Source organism: Macrobrachium rosenbergii, chromosome 31 (genome assembly GCF_040412425.1).
Source record: "Macrobrachium rosenbergii isolate ZJJX-2024 chromosome 31, ASM4041242v1, whole genome shotgun sequence".
Taxonomy (NCBI): Eukaryota; Metazoa; Arthropoda; class Malacostraca; order Decapoda; family Palaemonidae; genus Macrobrachium; species Macrobrachium rosenbergii.
In genome coordinates this window covers 16,380,384-16,390,383 of record NC_089771.1, presented here as the reverse complement: position 1 = coordinate 16,390,383, position 10,000 = coordinate 16,380,384, and positions in this window count along the sequence as shown.

The window sequence follows — 10,000 nt, the reverse complement described above, 5'->3', positions numbered from 1 at the left end:
TCAACCCATTACTGGTAAGGCTATGACCTCACTCCACCAAGGCTCTTCAATCTTCTTTCTGCTTCTCTCTGTTCTTCTGCTGTTTCTGTTTCTCTTCCTTCTGTTTTTGGCGGTTTTCCAAACGAAATGCCCATCCCACAATAGGCGGGCAATAACTTCTGTCCCGCCTTATTAGATGTCATTATTGGTTGGGGCTTATCTAACGACGTCATTTTGGGTGGATTAGTTGAATCAATCCCTCCTACGAGTGGGGATGGTAAGTGTTGGTTCCGGCGTGATATATAGGTGAGCTGTTTAAAAATCCCTTTAATGATTTCATTAGATTAAACTCGCTCCCATGTTTTGGCTACTCGAGCATAACACATCCTGTTTATTCTCTATTCTCTCTCTCTCTCTCTCTCTCTCTCTCTCTCTCTCTCTGTCTCTCTGTTCATTTATATATATATATATATATCATTATATTATTCCATTTCTCTCTCTTTCTCTCTCTCTTTCTATATCATATGGTTCTCTTCTCATTTCTTTTGCTCTATCTTATTTTTACGCTATATATTACAATACAAATTATAAAATTACCTTAAATGTTATCAATTAAATATGAGTTGAAAAAGGTTCTCTTCTCATTTCCTTCTTACTTATGGTGACAAATTATAAAATCGTTGTTAGTCAGCAAAGAAAAATCATGAATTTCATTGTAATGATCAAAGTTTACTTTTATAGGAATGATTACTTTTTATAGGCCTATTATTATTATTATTATTATTATTATTATTATTATTATTATTATTATTATTATTATTATTATTATTGTTATTATTATTATGCTATAGATTTCAGCCATACCTCCGTTTTAGTCAGTCTAAATAAACGTAAAAAACACATGTATTTTTATCCAAATTTCTATATACGAGCGCATCGGATGAAGCATACAGAATATATTTCCCAGGATAAACGTGACCACGGGCACCATTCATAATATGTATATATATTTATATGGTTCAAATGAGCATCTCGCCCTCGCTCGTTGGTTTCTGGTCTTCGTAGAGTACGAGAGATATGTTACTCGGGCACAAATAAGATATTCACATTGATACACATTGTTTCAGAAATAAGATGATATTCACATTGATAAATTAAAGGAAGCTTATATTGTTTTATCATGAATATTTTGGATTGAATATAAGTATAATACGACTCTGGGAAAAGGAGAAATAAACTATTTTGGTAATTATTAATGAATATATGTTGGCGTTTTATAATGAGGTTTGGAATAGTACAATAAGTCCAGATTAAATTTTCCCTGTAAATGATCTACAAAGATAATATATTAAACATTTTACTGTGAATAATGAGTCATTCATTTATACCTTCATTCATTATGATGAATGACGATAAATTATTGAATACGATGAATGACTCAGAGTGTTTAATTTCTTCCACGGAATTATGATGAGACTGCTCTAAATGGTGTATGAAGAGGCTTTTGATATTAAGGCGTTCTATTTTTCATAAATTCTTGTCTTATTCCCATTCCTATGGAACACTCGTAATGCCCAATATTTCAGAAATATGTCTGAAAACTTACTCTTTTTTTTTTTCGTTATGTTCACAATACTTTATATTATTGTTCTGTTCTTCCTCTTTTATGCTCGCCTGTGTCAGTAACCTTAAACCAATTATACTTCATAAAATTTATTTTTCCTAACTACATTTCATATCCTCTACACTTCGCTTCCTCCCCCTATCCCTTCCTCTACAATAAAAGTAGTGTATGCAACAATTAAAAACGATGACAGAGAGTGCGGGTAAAAGAAATAATAAAAATGAAAGAGAAGAAAACTTGAAACGCGTAAATAAAAGGATTTATATAAAAAAAATGTTTTCAAGTGAGAGAAAGCGAAGGAGAAAATATCTATACAGGTAAAGTGGGTGAAAAAGAAATATTCTGACGTCAAAACGTAAGCACGTAAATAAAAATGAGTTATATGGGAAATTAATGTTTTCAATGGAACGAGATAGAGATTAAATGGTTACTAAAATCGGCGTCACAACAAGAGAGAGAGAGAGAGAGAGATAGAGAGAGACAGAGTGAGAGAGAGAGAGAGAGAGAGAGAGAGGCGAGGGGGGGAAACATCTATGCTGGTAAAGTGTAGACAATTTAAGAGAAATATTGTGACATGAAAAATTAGGAAAATCCTTTATTAAGAGGCTAATCAAAAGTGGAAAATAAGACAAAACAGAACACAGACGATTTGAAAGACTGCAAAATTCACAGTTCTTTTAGTCCTACAACGGAGTAATCTTTTCCCCTTTCGTGATTTTCAAAGAAAATGATGTGGTTTTCGAGTCGTTCGTCCGACCCAAAATCCTGCTTCAGCAGGTTTAATGACAGGCTAATTTCGCCAACGGAACAAAACAATACAGAAATTCTATCTTGGCTCACCATTCGCTGGATTCTTTTGCAAGCTGGCACCCATTATTCCATTATTCAGACAAAAGACGTTTGCGCCCATGCTATGTAATGAGTTGCCAAAACAGATTCACTGGATGGAGGGGAGAGTTAAGTATCAGGAAAATTAGAATTCGTAAAGCGAATTTCTCTTAAGGCTCAAAAAGGATTTGAGATTTCTCTATAACAATGCTTATAGGATAAAGGTTTTCCGGATCCCAGTTATAAATGAACACAGTAACTACCAAAAGCATTTTTTAGGTATCTTATTTCAATCAGTTTCTCTCTGATTGTTAATATCTAAGTTTTATATTTCAGATTTTTCCTGTCATTATTAAAACCTTAGTGTTATATGATCCTTTTTGTAATTCCATCTCGTTCAAATTCATGACTGCGAAACGGAATAAGCAACAAAGAATTTAGTATTGGACCAAAATGTATGTGAATAAAATCTGATTATTCTATGTCAACTATATTCAAATCTACAACTAGTTATACAATGTTATTTTAAAATGCAGAAACCAATTTGTTTCAATTACTTTAGCATATGCTAGAATTCAGTTCAGTTTTACCTATAATGAATGAAATTATGATGCTTTCAATTACGGTTAATGGTTGTATGAAGCAGAATCCATCCTCCAGTCTATACTTTCTGTTTCTAACTGATAGAAGCTGGTTAATGCATTATACAATTGCAGGCACAAAAACATGTATTCATCGAGGCTGAATAAATTTAGGGTTGAAAATTCGATAATGTACATATGATATTATATAAACTCCATCAAGGAATCTTGGTTTGATTTCTTTATTTTATTTTGACCAGATAACTACGTGCTCTTCAGCTCTCTGTGGGCTTATGACAGAAATATGCCAGAAGTATGACAGGAGGGTGTTATTGCCTTTCATATCATAAGGATGGAGAATTAATTACTAATTTTACTACCAGCCCAGTCTTTGGTAGGCAGATATTGCTGACATAAAATTACCATGCTTGAAATATTTCTTGTTATATTCATTCCATTTCATGAAATTTAGCAACATCACCTCACTCAAAATACTTCTCATTACAAAACCTTTCTTTTTCTACTCACAGATTAAAACAATAAGCATTTTTGGATGTTTTTTTTCTATACGATTTAGATAACTCAATCATATCTCAGTAGATACTGAAAGCTGATGCTTTTGCAAGCTGTTAAACTTTAGGTATTCAAGAATCCTTATAGGATAAAGCTGTTGTTACCCAAATATCATCACCTCATTAACTGAAACCCATCGTATTTTCAGGAATGCCAGGTGCATTGCTCAGTAGGTGTAGAACTTACAATGGATCTTGCAGGAGAAGCTTTAGAAAGTTAAGTAATCTCTCATGGGGTTAGTAATTTTATTGTTAAGTTCATGTAACATCTTTATGCTTACATTTAGACAAAAACATCACTCGATATGGAATTAGATTGCATCTCTTATACATGTCAAACGTAAATAAAAGATAGCCCCCACATAATAACATCTAACCTTTCTCTACTCCATTCAAAATACGGACGACCTATATATACCAGTTAATGCGTGATGCGGAATTCTTTTCGAAACGGAACGAACAAACAATTTAGTAACATCCGATATGACACGCTGGAAATAAACGGCCCTCCTAAATTCGCTGGGGGTGAGTTGGGAAATGGGTTTGCGTTGTTTACAGATAGATGCTATTAGGGCATACATTCCAATAACAATTTAGACCTTTCAGATTTTATGATTTATTTATCCTCGACGAGGACGTGACAGTTAGAGATATAATGGAGCGATCCTCCTGATGGATTCTCGATCAAATATGTTTACTGACTATTGAGCAAGAATTAATGTAGCTTTAATACTTACAGTAGGGAATAATGTGATAATTCAGAAAGCTGTGATTTTTATAACTTTTGAGGGAACAGCTATATTATGAACATTGTACATCATTTATGGTTTTGAATATAGGAGTAGTTGCAGATTTACTAAAATACAGATTGTTACATATATATATATATATATATATATATATATATATATATATATATATATATATATATGTATATATATATATATATATATGTATATATATATATATATATATATGTGTGTATACGTATATATATATATATGTGTGTGTGTGTGTGTGTGTGTGTTTGTTTACTTAGTTCCTGTATATACTGCTTCTCTAAGAATAATAAAAAGGTGCTCTCTCTCTCTCTCTCTCTCTCTCTCTCTCTCTCTCTCTCTCTCTCTCTCTCTCTCTCTCTCAGGTGACAACTTCTAAATATCCCTACACTTCTTTTTGAAGTCCGTCCATTTAGTCATTTCCAAGGACAAGGAAAGGGTCCGTTTAGGACAAAGGTTTGGATTAATTACCAATATTTCAGTACTGACAGAAAATTTTATCTTGCTTTATATAACTTTATGCAACCGAAAATATTTCCCACATCTCAGGGAGATACATTTTTACTAAAATATACTCTGTAATACAGTCCAAAAAACAAATATTCCTCATCTCCGGTGGAATTTCAGCTCTAAGATGCTTTCTCTTTTTTATATTTTTTTTATATTTTCTTGGTACAACGTTGCAAAATTACGTAATACACGTATTTTCCCCAAAATGACACTACACTACTGCAGTGCTTCCATAACGGATAAGGGCTTATAGGGTCGTTAAAAGATGAAAACAATGCGATTACGCTTGTGTCAGGTTATTCGCCTTTATTGTTTTTTTTTATATCCTGCACCGAAGACAGCGGAATTTTATAGAGGGACACGATTCTGCACTGTTTTTAGTGGAGAGTCCTGATCAGTAATGCAGGTAAATAAAAACGTTAGGCAGGCTAGCTGCTTCTGCAAACGGCGTATCTTTCTCTTGTATCAGGTTTAATGATGCTCAGTTTACCAGTAGTTTTATCTTGGCTACGACGAAAATGTGGAATAGTTTGGCCTAGTGCAGTTGTGGAGTTTTCTGATATGCAAACGTTTAACCAGGGAACAAATTCATTCCTCCTTTCTGGTGATGTCTCCTGGATTCAGGTGCGTCTGTTTTATTGTCTATTATCTCTTATTTATTCATTTATTTCCTTTTCCTATAACTTGTTTCTCTCTCTCTCTGCAGGCTGACTTCCCTTTGGGCCCTCTGGGGTTTGTAGACTGTTGAGTCTGTCCCAAGTGGTTTGCAGCTGAAGATTTAAAGAAGGATAGAAACCAATAAAGGAAGAGAATCTTTTAGATGATCTGAAAATGTTATTATCTTTTTGATAATTTCTTACTGCACTGAGATGGAGATGAAGGAATCGAGAAACTGTCGGCTGTTTAGCGTGCAACGAAAAGACTACCATACTTTCAGCAAGTGTGTTTAAATAAAAATTGGCGTTGCACGTAAGAGTTGTAATGCGAAAGTGTTAAGCTTTTTTTACGAGTGAACAGACCGAGAAATCATTTTTATATTGTTGCACAGATTTTACTGTAAAACATTTATGTGAAGGAATAAACTTGAAATGAAACTTTTATGGATGTTTCCTTCATACAAATTCTTATAATTGAAGCATACACATTGGTCTAAAAAAATAGACCATTATATTTTTCTTTACTGAAAAATATAGCATGTACGAAAATAGCTGAAAGTTTTTACAGAAATAAAAGGATTAATGCCTACACTTTCTCGTCTCAAGGCTTCCAAACTTAAACCTTTGACCTTTCTTGTATAAAAAATTCCGATGTGGCCATAATTTCCCCTTTTACCTTTACTGGTCAAAGTTTCCTTTCCAATAATCGTAAATCTGAATTGATTTTTTATACTGTAGAATGCAAAGTGATATAAACAAACAGATACTGATACAAATGATAAAATCACTCTAGATGTTAGTCAGTTAAATACCAATTAAAAAATGTTGGTTCTTACTTATGAGTGAATATTCGTTGTTGGTCAGTAAAAGAAAAATTATGAATTTAATTGTAATGATCAGGGTACTGTTTATAGGACCATTGTTTATTATTATTATTATTACTATTATTATTATTATTATTATTATTATTATTATTATTATTATTATTATTATTATTATTATGTTATAGATTTCAGCCATATCTCCATTTTAGTCAATTCAAATAAAATAAAAACACGTGTTTTTATTCAAATTTCTATATAAGAGGGCACCGGATGAAGCATAAAGAAGAATGATTATTATCATTATTATTATTATTATTATTATTATTATTATTATTATTATTATTATTATTATTGTTGTTGTTGTTGTTGTTTCTCCGTTTTAGCCAATTAAAATAAAAAAAAAAAACATATCACTTTTATCCAAACTTCTATATAAGACGGCATCAGATGAAGCATAAAGAATTATCATTATTATTATTATTATTATTATTATTATTATTATTATTATTATTATTATTATTATTAATTATTAAATGAATAATTTTCGTTGTAATATTAAGTCTTCATGTTCTCAGAAGCCCTCAAGTTTCTTGAGGGTTACTGTTCTCATCTACAGATTTAATAAATGGTAAAACGGTCTCATTTCCATCTTCTGTAAACAGAGGGATTGTACTTCTTCTTCTTCTTGATAAATGGAATCAGCAGGAGCCTTGCCCCGCCCTTGAGGACGCCACTCTCTTTTACAAGGGAGTGTTTCACAGGAAATACAAAGTGGACGAGCGCCCCCTTCGCAATACCATAGAAGTAAACGTCTCCCCTACGGACCGGGGAAAAAAGGTTAAACTGGTAATTTATTACAAAAGCAAAAAGACCAGTGGTCTGATCATGAAAACAAGCCAGCCTCCGCGGTGCAGGACCCTCTGAAGAGAACCAACGTGGTCTACAAGTGCAAATGCCCCGTCCGGGAATGCCTCGGCGCCTACATCAGTATGACCACGATGAGATTTTCTAAGAGGGTCTGCTGCCAAGAACACCCACAATATCAGAATAACACGGAAGGACATAATTCCTAACATCGGAATTATTGATAAGGCGGCAGACCAACGCCGCCTTCGCCTCCTGAGGGCCCTAAACATCAGAAAGGAGAGACCTAGCCTCAACACCACACAAGAAACTTCCTTCCTCCTGGGAATGGCACGTAGGACGCCGCCCGCCAGCACCCTTGAGCCCAACGAACGAACCAATCAGGTGATGCCCCCATCTACTGGCAGTGACCTTCCCAATACTACCCTCTCAGCCTCAAGCGTCAGCACGGAAAGACCAGTACGAGCATGCACCTTTTGGAGAAATCAGCTCTCGCAACACGAAGCATCCGGGACACTATAAATACCGACTAACGACCTCATTCCAACCAGAACAAGCCTACCCTTCCTTGAGAATGAACCGATGATACAGTTGGAAACGTTGGAATGCCGTTACGCCCTTAAAAAGACGACGAAGAAGATTCTCCATACGAGAATACGACGAATCCCGGTTTCCAGAAACTCTACGGCGACAACATGCCATTTTTAACTTCCGCTCATCTGGAATAAAACTAACCTTATTTCAAAACACCATTTCCTGACCCAGACTATGAACATCAGCCAGTTATTAGCAAATATCAGTCCTAATGAGAAGAAAATGATAAGAACTGAAAAGAACATATATAAAATCAGTTCCGCTGATACTGCCATTCTTTTTAACTTATTATTATTATTATTATTATTATTATTATTATTATTATTATTATTATTATTATTATTATTATTATTATTATTATTATCTACGGAGTTTGAAAACTGTACGACTGGACAAGGCAATGAAGTATCAACAGCAGAGGATTGATAGAAGAAAAGGAACGACTTTTAGTAGAAAGGGCAAGTTTTGATATGACTAGAGAAGAGACATAGTTTTACGTATATCTATATCCATCGAGAGGTATTATATACATACATATATATATATATATATATATATATATATATATATATATATATATATATATATATATATATATATATATATATATATATATATAATATATATATATATATATATATATATATATATATATATATATATATATATATATATATATATATATATATATATATATATATATATATATATATATATATATATATATATATATATATATATATATATATATATATATATATATATATATATATATATATACATATATATATATAGATGGATTTGTGTGTCTGTACTTGCATGAGTGTTTGTGCATATGAATGTGTCAGAAAACTGATCTGCCTTGAAAAATCAAGCAAACGATAGGCAGAAAGGAATATATGTAATTAGAAACAAATAACAATAAACGCTGTGTAAAACCCCTTCACGAGGAATGTTTTTGTTTACTACATGATGACATCATCAGTCATATTTATGAACGGGCGCTGCGGACGCTCTCCACTCTCCGTGTTCACCTAATGATAAAGTTGCCAAGTGGCGCTTAAATAAAAAATTACAGGCTTTAGTGTGTTCAACAATATTCATTTCATGGGTGTCTGCTTTTATATTTTGATAGTTATTAAAGGTATGGATTCACTGGACGTATAGTGGAATATACTCTTGGCTTCCATATGTAGTATTTTCTGTATTTCTCAGCCAAGAGAGTAACCAACTAGACTTTCTCTTTACTTATACAGACGCTACCTTTATCCATTGTAGCCAATTCAGGAACTCTAATATTTGCAAAAAAGTTGGTTTTGTATCGTTAATTGTTTTTCGTCTTTCACATTAATTACTTAAACGGAGTTCATAATCTAATCAGATGGCATCATAAAATGAAATTAGGTTATATGACTTTAACTGCATAGAAAAAATAATGTAGTTTTCCGTACATCTTTAGGCTCCTTGGATATGACCACGGTCCTCGCCTCGAAACACAAAAACTAGCAACTCTTTGATAGCGAAAAATAACGAAAGGGCAGCACATTAAGGCCATTTTCTTACGTCAAATGTTTTTCAAAAGATATTCTATAGAATTTAAGACTTTATAAGAATAGACACATGCATGAATACGAGATATATTTAAAGAAACGACTGTTAAGAGTTAGAATAGTCGTGATTTAAGGCAACTATTCCGTGACGTTTGCAGTAGGAGGAGTTAATGACGTCATTGACTGCCAATGAGAGGACAACAAGTTTCCCGCCTAAAAATGAGTTACGTGGTGGGGTTCCTCTAGTTTATGCGTTGCTGTTTGCTATTTTTTCAGAACATCGAAATTTTTTTCTTTGATTTCTCACAAATTTTTTCATAAGCTTTTTTTTTTGTTTTTTCTCTATAATAATAAATAAATAATTAATGACTGTGAGTTTAATTACAGGCATTTTGTTATTATTTAACTCGTTAATTATGAAAAAATAATTTTTTTAAAATTATTCTTTTGTGATATATATAAATCATGTGGGAATTCAGGCGATTTTTTCGTTCGGTACTTAGAATACGTTGTTATAGTGAACAAATTACTTAGGAAAAAATAAAAATTGAATTATTCTTTTATTATATATATAAATTATATTAGGATTCAGGTAATTTTTTCATTCCATATAAGCATATTATCATTAATTATTCATTG